The 22917-nt window shown below is 51.9% G+C and overlaps 2 non-coding genes across 2 annotated transcripts; both read right to left on the bottom strand.

The window, feature by feature from the left end:
* Positions 1 to 11437: 11437 nt before the first annotated feature.
* LOC138490742 (28S ribosomal RNA) lies at positions 11438 to 15076 on the bottom strand. The gene has a single exon (XR_011275652.1). It is a non-coding gene; the product is annotated as a 28S ribosomal RNA (ribosomal RNA).
* A 489-nt stretch (positions 15077 to 15565) lies between these two features.
* On the bottom strand, positions 15566 to 15716 carry LOC138489938 (5.8S ribosomal RNA). Its single transcript, XR_011275026.1, has one exon. It is a non-coding gene; the product is annotated as a 5.8S ribosomal RNA (ribosomal RNA).
* Between the last annotated feature and the right edge of the window lie 7201 nt (positions 15717 to 22917).

The raw sequence follows: 22917 nt of genomic DNA, 5'->3' as shown, positions 1-22917 counted from the left end.
GCTATTCAATACCAAAATGACGCTGAAGTTATGATGCTCAAACTACACTCCAAAAAAATCGAGTGAATTTTGGTCTTTGATAAAAGAATCAAACTGCAGTAAGAGTTCTTCCTTGTCCAATGCAGTGGCCGAAGAAAGCTGGTGTCGATATTTCGCGACAGAATTCGAGGGTCCAGCAACAGATACACAAATGGTAATTCAGTGCCCGGATTTATCGAACATAGAAGACATTGAAGCTTCCATACGGAAACTGAAGACTTCTCGAGCCCCGGGTCTGGACGGACCAACCAATATGGATCTAAAAATGTTTCCTAAGGAATGGGCTGAAATGATCAGCAAGGTCTTTGCAGAATGTGGCAAAATGAAAATGGTGCCGGAATCGTGGCAGAAAGCAGTAATAGTACCCATATACAAAAAAGGGCCAAGAAATGAACCAGCGAGCTACAGGCCGATCGCCCTTTTGGATGCAATAGACAAAATATTTGCCACCGGTCTGCTAAAACATCTACGAGCATGGGGAAAAGATAGCCAGTCCAAAGACGTACTCCAAACGGGATTTCAAAAAAATGGATCTACGTCAATCAACCTAATGTTACTAAACATCTTGAAGGCAAAGGTCAAAGAAGGGGCTCCTAAGGTTTATCTGGCCTTTGTGTTTGATAAGATTGACCGGCGTATTCTTTGGTCTAAACTACAAGATTGGAATTGTCCATCTAAGCTCTTGGAGCCTTTAAAAGCCCTCCACTCGCACACAAAAATTAGAGTCAAACTTAACCATCAAGGAGCGCTCTCGGAGGAAATCAGAGTGAATCGAGGGGTGAAGCAAGGCTGTCCTTTGGGGCCGGCTCTGTTTACAGCATTTCTAGGCGATTACCAAACATCAGAAAGCAAAATTTGATCGTTCCCTCCAAAAATCGGGAAAACTGAGATCCCTCGTCTTTTGTATGCGGACGACGTTATCATAATCGATCAGACGAAAGTGGGCCTACAAAGAAAACTATGGAACCTAGAGAACTACATTGCACACAACCACCTGGAGATCAATAAATCAAAGACAAAAATTCTGCTGATTGAGAAAGGCCAAAGTAAAACAACGAAACATCCAAATGTGCTCCTGGATAATACCAAAATCGAAGTAGCGAACACCTTCCAATATCTGGGGATCCAAATGGACAGCTCCAGAACGGAAAAAAGCCTACAAAACCAAGTATGGGAAAAAGCTAAACACCTGACAGCCGAAATGAAAGCAGTCGACCGCAAGTTCGGTAAATTTTCCCTGATACCGGCAATAACTGTCACGCATTTCACTCTCTCTGGGGATCCCATTCCTCATCCCCGTGCCCCGAACACCCCTCGCCCTCTTGCCCGGTTCCGGGACTCACAGGTTCTCTCTTCGCCCCAGTTGCCACGGCGCCGACTGCCACAAAACTTGGGTCGGCATGCTCTTTGCCCGCGGAGACGTCTACCCCCTTGGCGTCTTCCGTGGCGGCTGCTAGACCGACTTCTTTCGCGTCACATGACCTCCGCCTTCCGCTCACGTGTTTCTGGACTACACTCACGTGATGCGCTCGCGGGTCATGTGACCAGGAGGAAATAGCAGCGCCAGTATTTAAACGGCTCTGTTGCGGTGCTTCACAGCTGTTTCTTCGGATTCCTGTACGGCGCTACATACCTTTTGTTTCACCCTTTTTGGATCTTGATCTCGGATTTGTTTTACGGACTGGCAACGGATAACCCTTGGCTTTGGTACTTTTTGGATCATTGTTACGACCACGGACTGCTTCACGGACTCCTACTACGTTCCGCCCTTCTTGTGCAGATTCTGGCATCAGGTGGGCCTGGCACTTGCAACCTTGCTGGGATACTTACATACTGAAAGAACAGCCTTGCTGGGTCTCAGAACCTTCCCCATAGGTACAACCGCCACTCCACAGACTCCTTTTGGTAAGACTGTTCCACTTACTTGTTGATTGGTTGTTGATTCTGTTTTGGCTTGTCACTTAACCGGTGTTTCCTTTACAGTGGTTCGGGGTTCCACGAGTACCGCAGTTCCGGAAAGAACATCTCCCACCTGTGGCCTCAAGGGCGGCACAGAGAGTGGTTTTGATTCTCTCTGTGCGGCACTTGTGGACAGAGGACTCTTCGGCTACACGACAGTCAAGACACAACAGACTGTGAAGCCATCCTGTCGTGTAGCTATGGAGGGAGCTGCGGATGACCCCTTAACCACTATGGTTCAGGCCATAACCGTGTTACTTGCGGACATGGTCGCAGCAAATACAGCCATTCACCAACGCTTGGATACCATCCAGAGTGCTAGATATCCTCTACCCTCAGATGCTGAATTTGGGGATACCCCACCAGGCTCCCCGCCCGTCCAACCTCCCGTTCCACCCAGTACTAACCCCATCCCCGTAGTACTGCCCTCTCCTTTTCCTTTGGCTGCCCCTGAGAGGTATCACGGGGATCCCGGCAAGTTCAGAACCTTCTTGAATCAATGCAAATTGCATTTGGGGTGTGTAGACCCATGGCTTTTCCAGACTCCACTTCTAAGGCAGCCTTTACTCTTTCTCATTTAGCAGGCACTGCTGCTGCCTGGGCCAATCCACTCCTGGAAAACGACAACCCAGCCCTTTACGACTTTGATTTGTTGGTCACTGAGATGTCCCGAGTGTTCGATACGCGCCATAAAGTCCAGTCCCGAGACCTGGAACTCCTGGACCTGGGGCAGGGTAAGGAGTCTTTGATCGAATACATTACTAAGTTCAATCAGCTTGCAGCCGAGACTTCCTGGCCTGAATCCAAAAAAGCCATTGTGTATTATCGCAGCTTAAATAACGCCATGAAGGATGCCCTTGCGGTTGTTCCCTCCTTACCGACCTCTTACCATGATCTAGTCGATTTAACTCTGCAATTGGACGCCAGGCATTCTGAACGTAGGGCTGAGGCCGGTTTTCTGCACACCACTGCCCCATCTCCTTCCACCTCGGCCCCCTCAAACACCAGTTCCGAACCCATGCAAATCGGGGGCATCAGGAGCCCGGTCACACCCATAGAAAGGGAACGTAGGAGGGTGGACAATGCTTGCTATTATTGTGGTCTACCTGGCCATTACGTGAAGGAGTGTCCCCGTCGCCCCAAGCTAAAACCATCAGGTTTTCGAAGTGCTCGACCCTAAATTCGGGGACCGGGTTGAGTGCTCCTTGTCATACCCCGAACCCTGTGTTTGCTTTCGGCCGCATCCGACCCATATATGTGCAGGCCATTCTACAACCCACACCTGACATCTCTCACCCAGTTACGATTATCATAGATTCCGGGGCTACAGGTAATTATATGGATATCACACTGGCCCAAACCCTGAACCTATCTCTTCTAGCCAAAACCCGGCCGGAACCAGTACAAGCAGTGGATGGGACTGCTCTGGTTTCCGGACCAATCCAACAGCAGACCGCCCCGATGCTCTTGACCATACAGACTATACACAGGGAGACCCTGAGTTTCGATCTCATCTCAATGCCCCAGTTCGGTGTAATATTGGGAATACCTTGGCTACGGGAGCACAACCCCTTAATTGACTGGAAAGAGGGTTCGGTGCATTTCGAATCCGATCTCTGTCAACATTTCTGTCTAACCGCAGCCACCGCTATTGAGACACCCGCTCAAGCATTGGGGGTCATGGCTCAATTATCTCTAGAGGATCCCGTTGTCCCCTCCACAGAACACCACACGGTTGGACTGGTCTCCACACTCATTCCGGCCCAATACCAAGACTATCTAGAAGTGTTCGACCATGGGTCATCAGAAGTTTTACCGCCACATCGCCCGTATGACTGCCCGATAGATCTGGTTCCGGACAGCACTATCCCCACAGGTCGTATCTACTCCTTGTCTCCTACTGAAGATCTAGCCCTCAAGGAGTACATTCAAAAGTCCCTCCGTCTGGGCCAGATACGTCCTTCTACATCCCCGGCGGCGAGTCCCATTTTCTTTGTCCCCAAGAAGGAGGGTGACTTACGGCCTTGTGTGGACTACCGCAGACTCAATGCCATCACCAAGAAAGACTGCTACCCCATTCCACTAATCACGCCCCTCTTGGACCTCTTCACACATGCCACTGTCTTTACCAAATTAGACCTCCGCGGTGCCTACAATCTGGTTCGTGTACGTTCCGGGGACGAATGGAAGACCGCTTTTTGTACTCGCTATGGCCTGTATGAGTATACGGTCATGCCGTTCGGTTTGTGCAACGCTCCGGCCACGTTCCAGAGGTTCATGAACGATATCTTCTCTGACGTCCTGGACATTTTTGTAGTGGTCTACTTGGATGACATCCTGATATTCTCCCAGACCATGAAGGACCACATACAGCACGTCAGGGAAGTGTTGTCTCGTCTACGGACGCACTCCTTGTTTGCCAAACCCGAGAAGTGCCAGTTCCATGCTGACTCCGTAGAGTTTCTTGGTTTTCACATCTCGTCTGGAGGGCTAGCCATGAACAATTCCAAGGTTTGCGCAGTGCTGGATTGGCCGGTCCCTGATTCATTGAAGGCGCTCCGGTCTTTCCTTGGTTTTGATAACTTTTACAGGCGATTTATCTCCGGGTTTTCTTCTTTGGTGGCTCCCCTCACTTCCCTGACTAGCCCTCGCACACCTTTTCTATGGACGGACACACATCAACAGGCCTTCGAGGCTTCAAAGACAGCATTCACTACTGCCCCCATCTTGCAGCACCCAGACCCAGAACTGCCATTCATAGTGGAAGCTGATGCTTCATCCTTTGCCCTAGGTGCTGTATTGTCACAGACTTGCCCTACCTCTGGACGCCTTCAGCCTGTGGCCTTCCATTCCCGTAAATTCACAGATGCCGAATCCCACTATACCGTGACTGAAAAGGAACTACTGGCGGTCATGGACGCCTTCCGCGTTTGGAGGCATCACCTCTTGGGTGCTAAGCACCGTGTCACGGTTTATTCTGATCACCAGAACTTACAAGACCTGGCATCTCTGAAGTGTATCAACAGCAGGCAGGTCAGGTGGCATCTCTTCTTTGCGGCCTTCGACTTTGTGATCAAACATCGCCCGGGTAATACCCATGGCAAAGCCGATGCCTTATTGCGTTCCCCTGGGGGAGTGGCCTTGCCGACGTTTCCAGACACCCTTCTGGACGTCGGCAAGGTGGTTTGTTTGTGTACTCTGACCCTGCCCTTACTTGACGCGATACAGGATTGGGTTACTTCACACCCAGGCCAGTTGTCCGATTGGGATTTGGTGGTTCACGATGGTCTCCCCTTTGTTTCTGATCGTCTATTCATGCCCACGATAGACACCCGTAACATGGCCTTGGAATGGTCTCACGACGCCCCGGTTCATGGTCATCCTGGTCAGAAACGCACTTTGGCGCTGCTGAGAAGGTGGTGCTGGTGGCCGTCTATGAGAAAGGATGTTGAATCTTACGTCAACGCATGTGCGGTTTGCGCACAGTGTAAGCACCGTAGGGGTCGCCCTGTGGGTCTCTTGCTTCCTTTACCTGTCCCTCCCAAACCGTGGCACACCTTGACCATGGATTTTGTCACTGACCTACCCCGGATCCGGGGCTTCGATACCTTGTGGGTGGTCATCGATTCCTTTTCTAAAATGGCTCATTTTATCCCTTGTAAGGGCATCCCCTCGGCGCCTACACTGGACCGGTTGTTCTTCGAGAATGTCTTTTGTCTTTTCGGGCTTCCCTCGGTTCTCATCTCGGACAGGGATTCGCAGTTCACCTCGCGTTTCTGGCGGGCCCTGACTAGGTTGCTCGGAATGGACGTCCGTTTCTCCTCAGCATATCACCCTGAGACGGACGGTCAGACCGAGCGACTGAACCAGACGCTGGAGCAGTACTTACGTTGTCTGACCCTACAGCTGCAGGCTTCCTGGTTGAGCGTACTGCATCTTGCGGAATTCACGTACAACAACGCTGTCCATTCTTCCACTGGTTTCTCCCCATTCTACGTACTTTATGGTCAGCACCCTCGTGTTCTGCCATTCACGGATTTGCCTACTTCTGCCAATCCAGCTGGCCTTGCATGTGTTAGGAACCTGGCCTCCGTCCACGCTCGGGTGTCGACTCATCTTGTCGAGGCCCAGGCGTCCATGAAGGCGCAGGCGGACAGGAAACGGGTGATGGCCCTGTTGTGTACTGTGGGATCCCGCGTTTGGTTATCCACTCGACATCTGCACTTGGTGGGTTGTTGCAAGCTTCTACCTCGCTTTGTGGGTCCCTATACGATTACTCGTGTTATCAACCCTGTGTCTTATCGACTTGCTCTCCTGGGTTCCTGGCGGCTTCACCCTGTTTTCCATGTTTCTCTGCTCAAGCCCTGTCCCGCTCCCACACGGCTTCGCTCTCCTGGGGCCCCGGTGTCTCTATCCACTCTGGATGTTTTTGAGGTCTCTGCCATTCTGGGTTCCCGTATCTCTAGGGGGTGTCTCCAGTACCTTGTAGATTGGTCCGGGTATGGCCCCGAGTAGCGGTCCTGGGTCCCGGCTACTGATGTCCAGGCTCCCCGTTTGGTGGCACGGTTCCATAGGGACCATCCCTTGTGCCCACGGGGTCGTGGGCCTTTGGGGGGGGCTCTGTCACGCATTGCACTCCCTCTGGGGATCCCATTCCTCATCCCCATGCCCCGAACACCCCTCGCCCTCTTGCCCGGTTCCGGGACTCACAGGTTCTCTCTTCGCCCCAGTTGCCACGGCGCCGACTGCCACAAAACTTGGGTTGGCATGCTCTTTGCCCGCGGAGACGTCTACCCTCTTGGCGTCTTCCGTGGCGGCTGCTAGACCGACTTCTTCCGCGTCACATGACCGCCGCCTTCCACTCACGTGTTTCTGGACTACACTCACGTGATGCGCTCGCGGGTCATGTGACCGGGAGGAAATAGCAGCGCCAGTATTTAAACGGCTCTGTTGCGGTGCTTCGGTGCTTCACAGCTGTTTCTTCGGATTCCTGTACGGCGCTTCATACCTTTTGTTTCACCCTTTTTGGATCTTGATCTCGGATTTGTTTTACGGACTGGCAACAGATAACCCTTGGCTTTGGTACTTTTTTGGATCATTGTTACGACCACGGACTGCTTCACGGACTCCTACTACGTTCCGCCCTTCTTGTGCAGATTCTGGCATCAGGTGGGCCTGGCACTTGCAACCTTGCTGGGATACTTACATAATGAAAGAACAGCCTTGCTGGGTCTCGGAACCTTCCCCATAGGTACAACCGCCACTCCACAGACTCCTTTTGGTAAGACCGTTCCACTTACTTGTTGATTGGTTGTTGATTCTGTTTTGGCTTGACACTTAACCAGTGTTTCCATTACAGTGGTTCGGGGTTCCACGAGTACCGCAGTTCCGGAAATAACATCTCCCACCTGTGGCCTCAAAGGCGGCACAGAGAGTGACTTTTTTGATTCTCTCTGTGCGGCACTTATGGACAGAGGACTCTTCGGCTACACGACAGTCAAGACACAACAATAACCTTTTACAAAGCCAAAGTGGTGCCTGCATTGATTTATGGAACGGAGGCTTCGTTATACCTTCCAAGTAAGATCTGGTCGAAAATTGAAGGTCACGTTTGGAAAACGGTGCTAGGTTTGCCCAAATCATCGGCTATCCCGGCCATCAGAAGAGAGCTGGGGCTTGTCTCTTTGGCATCAACAATAGACCAAAGTGCTATGCGTCTATACAGAAGAACCATCATGTCGGACACGCTACCCATCTTTAATATCTTATGTGACGAAATGGAAACAGGCAAATGTGTGGCTCTGAAGTATTGGGTACAAGCTAGAAAGGATGATCTGGCAAAAATGGAATGCTCTGAAGAAGGCCTGAAAGAAAACCTTGCATTAAAAGGAAAATGGAAGAAATGGATTGGATCTGGACCACAGAGAAAGCGGCGGGGTACAAACTGCTAAGCCACCTGCCTCCAATATTTAACAAGGCGAAACAACCCTTGAAGTATTGTGCCAAGTTTCCGGATAAGAAACTGAGAAGTACGATCATGAGAGCAAGATTCAACCTGATGCCAACTCGAGAGATCTTAACGATCAGAGGCGACTTACCCGAAAAGCGATGTTGCCTATGTAAAAAGGACTCATCCATCGAAACGTTGAAGCACCTCGTGACAGAGTGTGAAACCACAAAGAAAAACAGAAACATCTACCTCCCCCCGCTGGCGGAAAACCTCTGGATTTTCGAAACAGACAAGCTGTGGAAGAGATTGATTTCTGGTGAGAACACGAGATGGACTCAAGCTCTGGCCAAACTTATTGAACTTGCATTCGAGTTGATAACCCGCACTCGGTCCGATGATGAGAACGCTGTGAGATTCGAAAAACGGCAAAACAAAGAAGACCCAAGAAAATTGTTTTGGCCAGGCCAGCTGGGGTGAGGTTTTCGAACTTCGATGGTTTCGTCTGTCTTTTTACGGCAAGACGATCTGGACGATGTGAACCTTTGACAAAACTTAGTTGTAACTGAGTAAAGTACAAATAAAAAAAAAAATTAAAAAAAAATATTTACCAAAGGTGAACTGACTGACTCACTCACTCCCATGAGACCCAATTTAGGAAAATTGACTATTTATTTACCAAATGTGAACTGAATTGCTTACAGGTGATCCAGTTGTTAATGTTTAATTATTTATCTACCTGTGAACTGATCTGCTCACTGATGACTGTTTATGTTATGTAATGATTTTATACCAAAGATCTAATCACACACGTTCTCTCTTATAAAAAATGCTGTCAAGCTGGCCAAATGAGAGAAGTCTTTGACTTGTTATTTAACTATTGTTAGCCACCAGGGCTTACCACCCGTTAATAGAAAAGGGCCTTCAATCCCTCACAGAGCCTACTGTTCACTCTGAGGGCTGCCATAGGTCCTCATAGGATAGCCCACTCATTACCCCCTCGGTTGCCATTCGCACATGTGTGCGGTAACCTGTAAGTATCCCATGCTCAGGACTCCTACATGTTGCTGCCCACCCCTCCTTTCAGACACAATAGGAAGAAACACCATAAAGATCTGTTAAAAATGTATCGTCATTCCTTACTCCTCTGCGCAATATATATATATATATATACATATTTTTTAAAGATACTCTAAATGCTCACAATAAAAATACAATAATGTATATGTGGAGTTAGGGTAGATGGATACGCAGTATGGGGTAAATGGATACACAGTAATAAACATTATTTCGCACCCTCTCCTTAACTGTAAAAACAGACAGACAATGGGCCTCCTTAGAAGGCTGATGGTAGCTGTGCCTGTAGTTTCGGCATGGCTGCCGCCGGTATCCATTTTATTCCAGCACCCACGAATGGGCAATTACCGGGTCATGCCGAGTATGGCAGACCCGGTAATTGCCCATTCTCGGGTGCCGGTAATGAGGGACTCCTCATCCCCATTCGGTCCCATAGGGCTGAATGGGAATGGGATGTCGGATGCATCAGCTCCATTCAGAGTGGTGCCGGTGCATCCGACGTGCTAGGCTCGCGGGTGCCGCTCTGTCCGCCAGGTCAGACCTGGCAGGCTGACAGGCGCCCACGAGCACAGCTCGTAGTATGGCAGTCCGGGGCCTAAGTTACCAGCATGCTTACCGGTACCATAGTTCCCAGACCGCCATGCTTGTAATGAGGCCCTATGACACTATAACCATATACAGCACAGCAGCATAAACAGAATACATTTTATCTCTCAATTCTTCACTCGTGTACATTTGAAACTCGCAGTTAACACTAACTGTTTCTAGCAAACCCACATAGCACATCATTACTAGTTAACACCATGCAGTACACATCAAATTGACATATCTCTACTTAGAAGATCCTTGCTAGTTTCGTTATTAACAACTATCAATTGTGACGAATCAGAGGAGATCATCCATTCTTTCCTAGGGGGAGACCCTTTCCATGGGGCCAGGGTGGTGCGTCCAGAGTTCAATAGTACCCCTGGGGGTGGTACACAAGGGAGTATCACGTCGGGAAGGAATCCCTCTATGAAATCAGGGATGACCATTATCAGAGAAAGTGGTATGACCCTGCTCCAATACACTCAAATCACTCTAAACCCTAAATCCCCCCTCCCCCTATCTGAATAGAGCCAATGTCTTGTTGTCAAGTGAGTCAATCTAACATACATCACAGGACTGAAAGACCAGAAAGTACAAAGTATCATGCATATAGTTTGGAAACTAGTACTGTGACGAAGAAGATGACTGGGAGTCCACAGATCACTGTAGAGAAGCAGTGTGACCGGTCTAGATTCTCAAACCAAGTGATTGGCCCACAGCTGTATGGCAATCCCACACAGGAGTAAAGCAGGTCGGCTGGGACATGGAGAAGAGAGCGATCATCTGAGGAGGAACAGCGGAGACCGGGCACAGGAGCAGCTGACATGTGACACAAGGGAAGCAGAGACCGGAGGAAAGGGAGAACCAAACAGTAGTCCACCCCGAGATGACTATTCGGGTTGCTGCAGAGTGAATCATCTGAGCAGCCCATGCCCCAGTGAAGTGTGAGAGAAGGAGAACGCATGGCCGGAAAGGGTCGGAAGACTGCAGAGCTGCTGCAGACTCCGCTGGAAGCCTGAAAGGTACCGGAGCCTCAAGAAGGGATGCAGCTGCACGGGTACAGCCTGATACCCATGAGAAGGGAGTAGTCAGGTACGCAGGTCACCCAGGAGGTGCTTCAGGTCTGGGAAAGTCCCAGAAAGAACCCAGAAGCTGTGAGGGGAGGGTCTGGGCTTGCACCCAAAGAGGAGTGTCTGAGACCCTAAGGCAAAGCAGGAAGAGTTGTATATTTGGCAGCAGAGTGAACAAAGCGGATAGAACTCAACAGTGAAAGTCTGGGACCAGCACCCAAATAAGATATCAAGAATAAGAGCGTCTGGGACCCGGAGGATAAAAGAAGCAAACATATGCGCTCTGGGGTTGGTGCTTAAGCTGCCGCCTCTCTTCCCCGCCCTCGGCGGGGCTTAAGGCACCACCTGCGTGCACTCGGGCCGGGGCCTGGGAGACACTTCCACGCCCCGGAACCTGACCAGAGACAAGTGCGGGAGTCAGTCGCAACTCGGGCCATCTGGGCCAGTTGGCCCGGCATCCGGCCGTGCCTGCCCCGACCCCACCGTTCAGTGGCAGAGGCTTAAGGTACCACCCCCCGCATCCCGGGGTGGCTTGCAGCCTCTTTTCCCCCACCCTAGTGTGAGGCTTAAGGCACCACCTTGAAGGCCCGGTGCCGATGCCATCTGGTGCGCCAGGCTGACCAGGAAAGGTTAGAAGAGCACTCCCCACACAGCCCGCACACCCCTGCAGGTGCGTACCTAGGGTGGGTGGGATTTTCCTGTGCACCCCGTGGGCACCTGGAGGAAGGATGGAGAACCTTGGCAGCGGCGCCTTGCGACAAAAGCTTGGCTCAGAGTATGTCTTTCAATAGATCGCAGCAAGGTAGCTGCTCTGCTACTTACGAAACCCTGAACCAGAATCAGGTCATCTACGAATGATTTGGCACCAGCTTCCCCATGAACATGTGGTGCACTACGGGCAAGAGAGGTGACCCCCTTCTGTCCACACTCAAGTCCCCAGGCGAGCGACTCTACACACCGCCCCTGAGGCCGGCTATCCTAGGCCAACTGATGTTGGACAGCACTGCGATATCACGGTCTAGGGAGAATGGGGGAATTCTGACAGAGGCGTTCAGTCATAATCCCACAGATGGTAAGCTTCACCCCATTGGCTCCTCAGCCAAGCATGCACACCAAATGTCTGAACCCGCGTTTCCTCTCCTACTGAGCAGGATGACTATTGCAACAACACATTATCAGTAGGGTAAAACGAACCTGTCTCACGAATGTCTAAATACACCTCACGTTCCCTATTGGTGGGTGAACAATCCGACGCTTGGTGAATTCTGTTTCACAATGATAGGAAGAGTCGACATGAAAGGATCAAAAAGCGGCGCTGCTAGGAACGCTTGGCTGCCACAAGCCAGTTATCCCTGTGCTAACTTTTCTGACACCTCCTGCTTGAAACCAAAAAGTCAGCAGCCCCGCTTTCACCGTCTGTATTCATACTGAAAAATCGATATCAAGCTAGCTTTTGCCCTTCTGCTCCGCAGGAGGTATCTGTGCTCCCTGAGCTCGCCTTAGGACACCTGCGTTATCCTTTGACAGCTGTACCACCCCAGTCAAACTCCCCACCTGCCACTGTCCCCGGAGCGGGTCGTGCCGGCAGGTGCTGGGCACTTGGAGAAAGAAGCGAGAGCCCCACGGGGCTCGCCCGCCGCCTCACCGGGTAAGTGGAAAACGATAGGAGTAGTGGTATTTCACCAGCGGCCCGAAGGCCTCCTACTTATCCTACATCTCTCATGTCTCTTCACAGTGCCAGACTAGAGTCAAACTCAACCAGTTCTTCTTTTCCTGATGATTCTGCCAAGCCCGTTCCCTTGGCTGTGGTTTCGCTAGATAGTAGGTAAGGACAGTGGGAATCTCATTCTACCATTCATGCACATCACTAATTAGATGACGAGGCATTTGGCTACCTTAATAGTCATAGTTACCCCAGCCATTTACCCACTCTTCATTGAATTTCTTCACTTAGACATTCGAGCACTGGGCAGAAATCACATTGCGTTAACACCCACTGCAGGCCTTCCCAATGCTTTGTTTTAATTAAACAGTCGGATTCCCCTGGTCTCACCAGTTCTAAGTCAGCTGCTAGAATGTGGGCTTGAACCCCAGGAGGGGGAACGAGATAGGTGACCACTGCAGCTGGGGTGATCCACAGGAAGGGCTCCTCTAGCCATGGCGTGCGACCAGTCCTGCTTTGCGCCCCAGCCCGACCGACCCAGCCCTTAGAGCCAATCCTTATCCCGAAGTTACAGATCTAACTTGTCGACTTCCCTTACCTACATTGTTCCAACATGCCAGAAGCTGTTCACCTTGGAGACCTGCTGCGGATACGGGTACAGCCTGTGGCGAGATTTACACCATCTCCCCTGGATTTTCAAGGACCAGCGAGAGCTCACTGGATGCTGCCGGAACCGCAAAGCTTTCCAAGGCTTGGGCCCTTTCTCGGGCAAACCCATTCCAAGGTGCCCTGCCCTTCACAAAGAAAAGTGAACTCTCCCCGTTGCTCCCGCCGGCTTCTCCGGGATCATTTGCGTTATCGCACTGAACGCCGCGAGGGTGCCCTTCCCCGCCACTCCGGGTTCGGGGATCTGAACCCGACACCCTTTTGATCGGCTGAGGGCAAAGGAGGCCATAACCCGTCCCTTCCGAACGGTGTTCACCCATTTCTTAGGACCGACTGACCCATGTTCAACTGCTGTTCGGATGGAACCCTGCACCACTTCAGCCTTCAAAGTTCTTGTTTGAATATTTGCTACTACCATCAAGATCTGCACCTGGGGCGGCTGTACCCGGAACTTCGCCCTGGGCTATTGTGCGCACTGCAGTGGCACTCCTACCCATCGCAACATAGCCCCTGCGGCTCTCAGCGCCGGTCGGGTATGGGCCCAATGCTCCAGCGCCATCCATTTTCAGGGCTAGTTGATTCAGCAGGCGAGTTGTTACACACTCCTTAGCGGATTCTGACTTCCATGGCCACCATCCTGCTGTCTATATCAACCAACATCGATTCTGGGGTCTGATGAGCGTCGGCATCAGGCGCCTTAACCCGGCGTTTGGTTCATCCCACAGCGCCAGTTCTGCTTACCAAAACTTGCCCACTGGGCACTTGCATACAATTCCTGGCTCCACGCCAGCGAGCCGGTCTTCATACCCATTTAAAGTTTGAGAATAGGTTGAGATCATTTTGGCCCCAAGACCTCTAATTATTCGCTTTGCAAGATAAAACTGGGGTTTCCGTGCGCCAGCTATCCTGAGGGAAACTTCGGAGAGAACCAGCTACTAGATTGTTTGATTAGTCTTTTGCCTCTATACCCAGGTCGGACGAGGGATTTACACATCAGGACCGCTACAGACCTACACCAGGCCGAGTTCACCATCTTTCGGGTCCTATCACACACTCTCATGCACCATCTCCCTGACAGAGCGGGCAAGACAGGTCGGTGGAGCGCCCACTGCAACAGGATCCCACTGAAATCGGTGAGCGCCGGCCCTCACCATCATTACTTCACAGGGTTTAATTCGGCCATCTGACTCGCGCACGTGTTATACTCCTTGTCCGTGTTTTTGCAAGACAGGTCGGGTGGTTAATCGATATCATCTCAGATCACTTGCGCCCTTTGTGGGCCTCCCCGCCCGGCGGCGCGACGTGGTCGGGGCACATTGAGGGCAGTTCACCACAGTCGCATCAGGAGTCCTGTCTCCCGTCACCACTCTGGCGACCCCCAACAGGGGCCAGGACAGTTGCCGGAGCAGAGCACACTGGCGGTCAATCTCCCTTGGCCCTGTGGATACAGCAAAACTGCTATCAGGGGGCTGTAACACTCTCTGCTGGAGCAGAGAGCCACCTTCCCCCTGGGGCCTTCCCAGTTGGTTGTGGTGCACCGCCACAGAGGAAATGCGTCCTGCTGGGGCTGGGTGTGCCCGGGCCGCAGTCCTGCAAGGGCCTCCACCGTTTCAGGTGATCAACCTGCCTGCCGTGTTGAATCCTGCGGGCGGACTGCACGGACCCCACCAGTTTACCTCTCAACGGTTTCACTCCTCTTGAACTCTCTCTTCAAAGTTCTTTTCAACTTTCCCTTACGGTACTTGTTGGCCATCAGTCTCGTGCCCATATTTAGCCTTAGATGGAGTTTACCACACGCTTTGGGCTGCATTCTCAAGCAACCTGACTCCAAGAAGATCTGATCCCGGTGTGCAAGTGGCCGCTACTGGCCTAACACCGTCAGCAGGGTGAAACTCGATCAGAAGGACTTGAGCCCCCTGAGCAATGCGGGGGTGTCGGTGTTCTGTATGGCACATTTCCAACGCCTGCCTGGGGATTTGGCGCTGGGCTCTACCCTCTTCACTGGCCGTTATTGAGGCTTAGTAATATGCTTAAATTCAGCAGGTCACCACGTCTGATCTGAGGCCGTAGTCTGGGGGGAGCACAAAGCTCGGGGCAGCTGGCCTCAGGCCCATATGGTGGGGGTTGCCCCAACCCTGTGCCTCTGGTGCAGGCAAGTGTGCGCTATCCCAATCTGCGACCGAACCCCACATGGTCACGAAGTCCGCGCTCCATGGCCATCCTGTGCCGGCAGCTATGGGAAACCACAGACAGGCCACACACAGCACGGTAAGGTGCCCCGGAGTAGGGTGAAGGTGCGCCAGGCTTTTTTAAGGCCAGCTGCCGCCGCCACCACCACATCCGGGGCGTGCCAGCCACCCGGCCCTCCCGAAACCAGCATGAGGCGGGGCAACTGGGGAGGCTCGTATGCATCGGCAATGTGCTTGCGCTCCAGGCCCAGGGATCCAGCGACGGTGCTGATCGGGGTCTGACCTTATGGGGACGAAGGGAACGGGGTTCCTGTGACAGCCCCAGCCAGGCTCCTGGGAGGAAACCCTGGGGCGATTGATGTACAAGTGACTCTCAGACAGGCGTAGCCCCGGGAGAAACCTGGGGCCGCATGGTGTGTTTGAAGTGTTGATCAATGTGCCCTGCAATTCACACTAATTCTCGCAGCTAGCTGTGTTCTTCATCGACGCACAAGCCAAGTGATCCACCGCCAAGAGTCACAGGCAACTTTTCTTTTGTTTCAGACATCTGCCTGACCCTGCTGCGGCCCGATCCACTCATCCTTCCCCGACCCCTTCTGCTTCCCTTTTGGGGGGGCTGGGAGACAGACAACAAGGCGGCCAGAGACAGCACAGACAGGGGGTCGGGTGGGACCGCTAGAGTCTTGAAACCCCAGCTCGGCCCCACAGGGCCCAGATCCAGGTACCCCGGTAAGAGGGAAGGTCACCCACTGCACCAGCTAGCCTGGCCATCGCTCACCCACAGATGTGGGCGGCTGGAACCTTGGCGGCCGCCCGTCGTGTAAGCCTGCTGCACCATGGCTCAGGGCTCATGCCTGGCGTGCTGGGCCCCTGTCTGCCTGGGGAGGCGACCCTCGAGAGTAGTCAGGTTTCCCTCGGCTCCCAGGTGCCCCCACTCCGGGCTTCCCTACTGACTGGGGTGTACCCACCAATGCCCACCCACTGGCAGGTCAGAGAGAGGAGTGCGCACCCTCGGCCAGCACAGAGGCAGGCTCAGTGAGGAGAGGGGGCCGCGCAGGGCTCCCTTTCCGGTGCGTGGCTGGGGACGTCCCCAGCAGGTTAACCCAACCCTGCCAGGCATCCCGTCCATTGCTGGGTCGCGGAACCCCCTCCGGTGGAAGGGAATCCACGCTCCGTGGCGCCTGGTTGACCACGCGCACTGGACCACTCTGCGAGTGGTGCCCCGGGCTGTGGGTGTGCGCGTCTGGGATGCAACCAAGGTCATGCCTTCGGCTCTCCCTCCCGCTGCTCCACTGTTAATGATCCTTCATGCCCCCACTCACAAGCAGATACCCCAGCCCTACATGTCCCAATTCACACTCAAATGCCCCATTTCTCCTTCCAAACACACGTTCCACATTCAAATGCCACCTCCCTCCTGACCCACATGCCACCATCCGAACCCACAAAAAGACTCCAATATCCATCCCTCCATACCTAAACCAAGATGCTCCACCCCTCAGAGCCACACCCATATGCTTCACCTCTACTTCCAGGCTCACACTCAGATGGCGCAATCCGCCCTCTCTCTATGCCCACACCTGATTCCCCGATCCCTTTGACACACACATGCTCCCACCACTCCAATAAACCAACATCCTTCTCTCCAGACATACATACCCCATCCCCCCATTCACACCCAGATGCCCCCTTCCTTCCCACCAGAGTGCTCCAGCCCTGACCCACATGCTCCATCATTTCCTGACATGGCCCCATCATATGCCGTCCCTCCATTCCAGATCAACAATGCCCCCCTCCAATCCAGACTCCACCAAGATGCCCAATCCCTTCCTCAAGACCCATACCATGATGCCCATCCTCCCTCCACACAGAAAGATGCCCCTATCCCTCCTCCAACCAATGAGCCCCCATCCTTCCCTCCAGACCCACACCAATGTGCCCCATCACCCCTCCAGACCCACACCAATGTGTCCTATGCCTCCCTTAATACCCACAGAAATGTACCCATCCCTCCCTCCAGACCCACACCAATATGCGCCATCCCTCCATCCAGACCCACACCACAATTCCCCATCCCTCCATTACAGAGCTCACCAAGATGCCACCAACCCTCCATGCCAAGCCCCTCCAAGATGCCTCCAATCCCCCCCTCGAGACCCATACCATGATGCCCCATCCTTCCTCCATACAGGAAGAAGCTCCCATCCTGCCCTCCAGACTCAAACCAAGATATCCATCTCCACACACCAAGATACCCTTCAGACCCAGACAAATTTGCCCTATCTTTCCCTCCAGACCAATGTGCCCTATCCCTCCCAGACCCACACCAAGATGCAGCCATTCCACCCTCCCAACCAACACCTAGATGACCCATGCCAACCTCCAGAACAGATGCCCCATACCTGTTCCAAACCGACACTAATGTGCCCTCGTCCATTGCAGACCCCCCAAGATGCAACCATCAGTCCCTCCATACAGCAAGATGCCCCCGTCCTGCCCCCCAGACCCACACCCAGACGATCCATGTCTCCAGACTCACACCACGTCCCTATAGCTCCCCCAGACCCACACCAATGTGCCCCGCCCCACATCAAACCCACACCAATCTTCCCATTCCCACCGTCCAGATGCATACCGATGTCCCCATCCCACCCACACCAGGATGCCCCCATCCATTGCAGACCACACCAAGATGCCACCATCCCTCCATGCACAGCAAGATGCCCCCATCCTGCCCTCCAGACCCACACCTAGATGAACCACCCCTCTTCCCAGACCCAAAATGTGCTCCCATCCCTCCCCAGACACAGACCAATGTCTCCCACCCCTCCCTCAAGACCCACATCAATGTCCCCATCCAACCCAAACCAGGATGCTCCATCCCTCCCTGCAGACCCACACCAATGTGCTCCATCCCTCCCCAGACCCACACCAATGTGCCTCCAACCACTCCCTCCAAAGCCACACCAAGATGCCCCATCCCACCCTCCAGATGCGCACATATGTCCCCATCCCACCCACACCAGGATGCCCCATCCCACCCTCCAGACCAACAGATGCCCCCTACCTGTTCAGACCAACACCAATGTGCCACCATCCATTGCAGACCCCAAGATCCCACCATCGACACAGCTTGATGCCCCCATCGCTCCATCCAGACCCACACCTAGATGAACCATGCCTCCCCCACACACAGAGCAGTGTCCCCCATCTCTCCCATCAAACCCACACCAATGTGCCCCATTCCCTCCCTTCGGACCCACACCAATCTGCCCATCCCTCCCTTAGGACCAAGACAACTATGTTCTTATTCCTCCCTCCAGACCCACACCAATGTGCCCTCTTCCCCAGACCCACAACAATGTGCCCCTATCCAACCAATCGGACACCACCAATATGGCCAATGTCTCCCTCTAGAGCAATACCATAATGCCACAGCCTCCCTCCACATAGCAAGATGCCCCTTCCCCTTGCAACAGATGCCCATGTGCCGCTCCCGAAACACACGCAGATAGCCCCAGCCGACCGCCTCTAAAACCACACATCCTAATATGCCCCCATCCCTCAGACCCACACCAATGTGCCCCATCCCGTCCTTCCAGACCCACACCAATATGCCGGCATCCCTCCCCAGACCAATGTGCCCATCCAACCCATGAAACCCAAACCAATGTGCCCGCAGACCGACACCAATGTGCCCCTATCCATTGCAGACACCCCCAAGATGCAACCATCCCTTCATCCACACAGCAAGATGCCCTATCCCACCCTGCAGACCCACACCTAGATGAACCATCCCTCCCCCAGACACACACCAATGTGCCCCCATCCCTCACTCAGACACACACCAATGTGCCCCCATCCCCTCGATCCAGAGCCACACCAAGATGCCCCGCCCCACCCTCCCAACCCACACCTAGATGACAAATGCCACCCTTCAGACCCACTGTGCCCCATCTCTCCCTCAGGAAACACACCCATGTACCCCATCCCTCCCCTCAGACTCACACCAATGTGTCCCATCCCTCCCATCAAACCCACACCAATGTGCCCCCACCCCCTCCCTCCCAAGCCACACCAAGATGCCCCATCCCACCTTCCCAACCTACACCTAGATGACCCATGCCACCCTCCAGACCCACTGTGCCCCATCTCTCCCTCCAGACCCACACCCATGTCCCCCATTCCTCCCCCAGACCCACTGTCCCTATCCCTCTGCCCCTTGCCCTTGCAACAGATGTCCATGTGCCGATCCTGAATCGCACGCATATAGCGCCAGCCAACCCCCTCTAAAACCACCCATTAAGGCAGCCTAAGCAAAATCTGACGGCACGTAAAAAGTCATTTTCTGCTGCCCCGCCTGTGAGGAATAGTGCCAATTTAACCCTAAGGTAGCTTGGTGCCATCGTTCACGGGCAACTGGAGCTGTGCCTCAAAATTTGTAACCCTATGTTGTCTCATTTAGGTAGCGATAGCTAAATCCGACGGCAGCCTAAGCAAAATCAGACGGCAGCCTAAGCAAAATCTGACAGCATGTAAAACGTAATTTTCTGCTGCCCTGCAAAGCTGTCTGGCAGGAATTGTGCCAATTTAACCCTATGGCACCTTGGCGCCGTCCTTCCCGCGCAACTGGATCTGTGCCTCATCATTTTTTCCCCATATGTTGCCTCATTTAGGCAGCCTAAGCAAAATCGGACATCACGTAAAAAGTAATGTTCTGCTGCCCTGCAAAGCCACCTGTGAGGAATTGTGCCAATTTAACCCTATGGTAGCTTGGTGCCATCCTTCCTGGGCAAATGGAGCTGTGCCGCAGCAATTTTAACCCTATGTTGCCTCGTTTAGGTAGTGATACCAAATCTGACAGCAACCTAAGCAAAATCTGACAGTAGCCTAAACAAAATCTGCCGTCACGTAAAAAGTCATTTTCTGCTGCGCTGCAAAGCCGCCTGTGAGGAATTGTGCCAATTTAACCCTATGGTAGCTTGGTGCCATCCTGCCCTGGCAACTGAAGCTGTGCCTCCGCATTTTATAACCCTATGTTGCCTCATTTAGGCAGCCTAATCAAAATCTGACGGCAGCCTAAACAAAATCTGACAGCATGTGAAAAGTCATTTTCTGCTGCCCTGCAAAGCCGCCTGTGAGGAATTGTGCCAATTTAACCCTATGGTAGCTTAGTGCCATCCTTCCCGGGCAAATGGAGCTGTGCCTCAGCAATTTTAACCCTATGTTGCCTCATTTAGGCAGCCTAAGCAAAATCTGACGGCAGCCTCAGCAAAATCTGACGGCACGTAAAACGTCATTTTCTGCTGCCCTGCAAAGCCGCCTGTCAGGAATTGTGCCAATTTAACCCTATGGTAGCTTGGTGCCATCCTTCCCGGGCATCTGGAAATGTGCCTCAACATTTTTAACCTTATGTAGCGTCATTTATGTAGCGTTGGCAAAATCTGACAGCGAATCTGCTGTGGATTAGTGGGTATTGAGTCCTTTCCTTTCCCCAGCTGTATAACCTGCAGGTTTGTCCGGGCCCATTTTTAATTCCATGAGCCTCCGTCCCCACCTGTGGTGTTTTCTATTGTGGTGGGTGCCCTCCCCGGGCTTTCATTTCACTTTTATTCTGGTTCTGGGCCTCTCTGACACCTCTTGTCGCCCTTGCATTACACCTTAGTCAATTCCCACGTTTTCTTTGTTCCAGGCCCCCTTCCTCCTCTAGTGCTGGGTTCTGGTTCTTCCTCCTCAATTCCCAGGATGGTGGCTCCTTCTTTGCATGTTGTAATGCAGTGTTGTTTTCCCTCCCATTCAAACAGCAGACCAAAAGGGAAAGTCCAGCGGTATCTAATGTCCTTCTCATTGAGGGTCTGTGTTATGGGGCCCATTTTTCTCCTTTTTTGTAGTGTTGTGTAGGATAGGTCTTGGAAGAGTTGAAGTTCGGTTCCAGTATATTTGATTTGTTTCACCCTTCTCGCTGCCTGCAATATCTGTTCCTTCTCACCATATTCATGGAGGGCTGCCAAGGTGTCCCTGGGCCTGGCTCCTGGTTCATTCCTTTCTGGGCCAACCCTATGGACCCTGTCCAATTTGAGTTCAGATTCCCCATCCAGGTATATTAGATCAGCAAAGATTTGCCTGACCGCGTCCATGAGATCCTTGTCATGGACATCTTCGGGAAGGCCTTTAATCCGAACGTTCGATCTCCTGGATCTGTTTTCGAGGTCCTCTGCCTATAATTCTAGATTGTATGTGACAGCAGCCAGTTTTTCCACCAGGTCTTCTGTCTTTCTTGCGTCTCTGCTAGGCCTTGTAGTGCCATCTCATTCGTTTCGGCCCTTTCTTCGAGTTTGTTATGTCCCCCTTCATCTCATGCAGGGCGGAGGCCCAGTCTTCCCTAATCTTGCCCAGCTGGGTTTCTACTGTGGCTGCTATTTTGTCTCCAAGTCCTGGAAGTACTGTTTGAGAACAAGATGAGGGGAGTGATGATTAAAAATAGCTTTCACATGGAATAAAACATTTATATTCAAGAATATTTCTAGATTTAACTGGCAGGCAATCGTAACAGAGACCAATTGGAAATTGGTATTCAGGCTGGCTGGAGAAATTAGCCCTTTGAGGAAGCCATGTTGGGGATTGGGTTCCAGAAAGCCAGCTAAAAAGGACCTTGCTGAAGGCAGTAACTCCAGAAAGAGGGTCCAATCTGATTCTCCAAAAACGAGAAGCCATGTTTTAAATGTAAAGAGGGCTCCGAGATAACTCCAAATTGTCCCTATTCAGTATCCATGCCACTAACCCAGGATGCAGGGGTGTTGGTAGCCAATGGGGAATGCGAATGTGACAAAGATATAGGTGAGTGTTAATTATGATGCCCTGTGTCTCGCATACAAATCGGGTACCAAGTTAGATGAAATTTCCGTAAAGCCCAATGCGTTATTTGTATTCAAAAGTGCAGTTTAAAACTGGCAGATTTGGTGCAATTTAAATACAGTGTTTTTGTAAAATTAAGCACCATTTAGAATAAAATCCCTGGATCCTGCCGGCATAGACTCACACAGACCATAGAATGGTCATGAAATACCATTGCCTGGCGAGGTATCATGCAAATTTGTGGCTGATGGGAGCTTAGTCATACATTAGATGTCCGTCCAACAGAAATTATCACCGGGAATTCTTTTTAGTCACAGAAAATTGTGCAAAGTGTTAAACTCCTGCCATACGTTTTCGTGAAAGGCAAAAGGGCATGGGCTCTTTAACATCGTATCTTTTCAAGGAGAAAATTACATCTCCAAGTAAAAAAAGGGGTCGTTCTGAAGGCAAATGAGTAATAGATGGAAAGATGTGCACACACGTGCATTGAAAGCTTTGTATACATATGTAAATTGAAAGTTGCACACATATTGATTGAAAGTTACATGCACACATTCAGCTAAATCTGCACAGACATTAAAGAAGCCCCTGCACCACATGTAATGTGGTTTAAGTATTTTGATCTGTAAATGGTACGTGTCATTGTGAAAAATGTAAACTGTATTTTGTCGTAGTAAACCACAATGGTATGCCTTATATTGAAAAGCTTATGTGAAGTTAAGGACGACAAGCATTCGGAGCGTTTAGAATGATTATAATCTTTTAGAATATATACCTAGAATTGACTATGGTAATGAGCGATTGTGTGTGAATTAGTAATATTTATGTAACCAGGGAAAACGTCATGTTGCAGTGATTCCTCCT

This window comes from Ambystoma mexicanum, chromosome 9, assembly GCF_040938575.1.
Source record: "Ambystoma mexicanum isolate Mex_15411 chromosome 9, UKY_AmexF1_1, whole genome shotgun sequence".
NCBI lineage: Eukaryota > Metazoa > Chordata > Amphibia > Caudata > Ambystomatidae > Ambystoma > Ambystoma mexicanum.
Note: the sequence above shows the minus strand (reverse complement) of the source record. Positions and strands in the feature narration are given on the sequence as shown.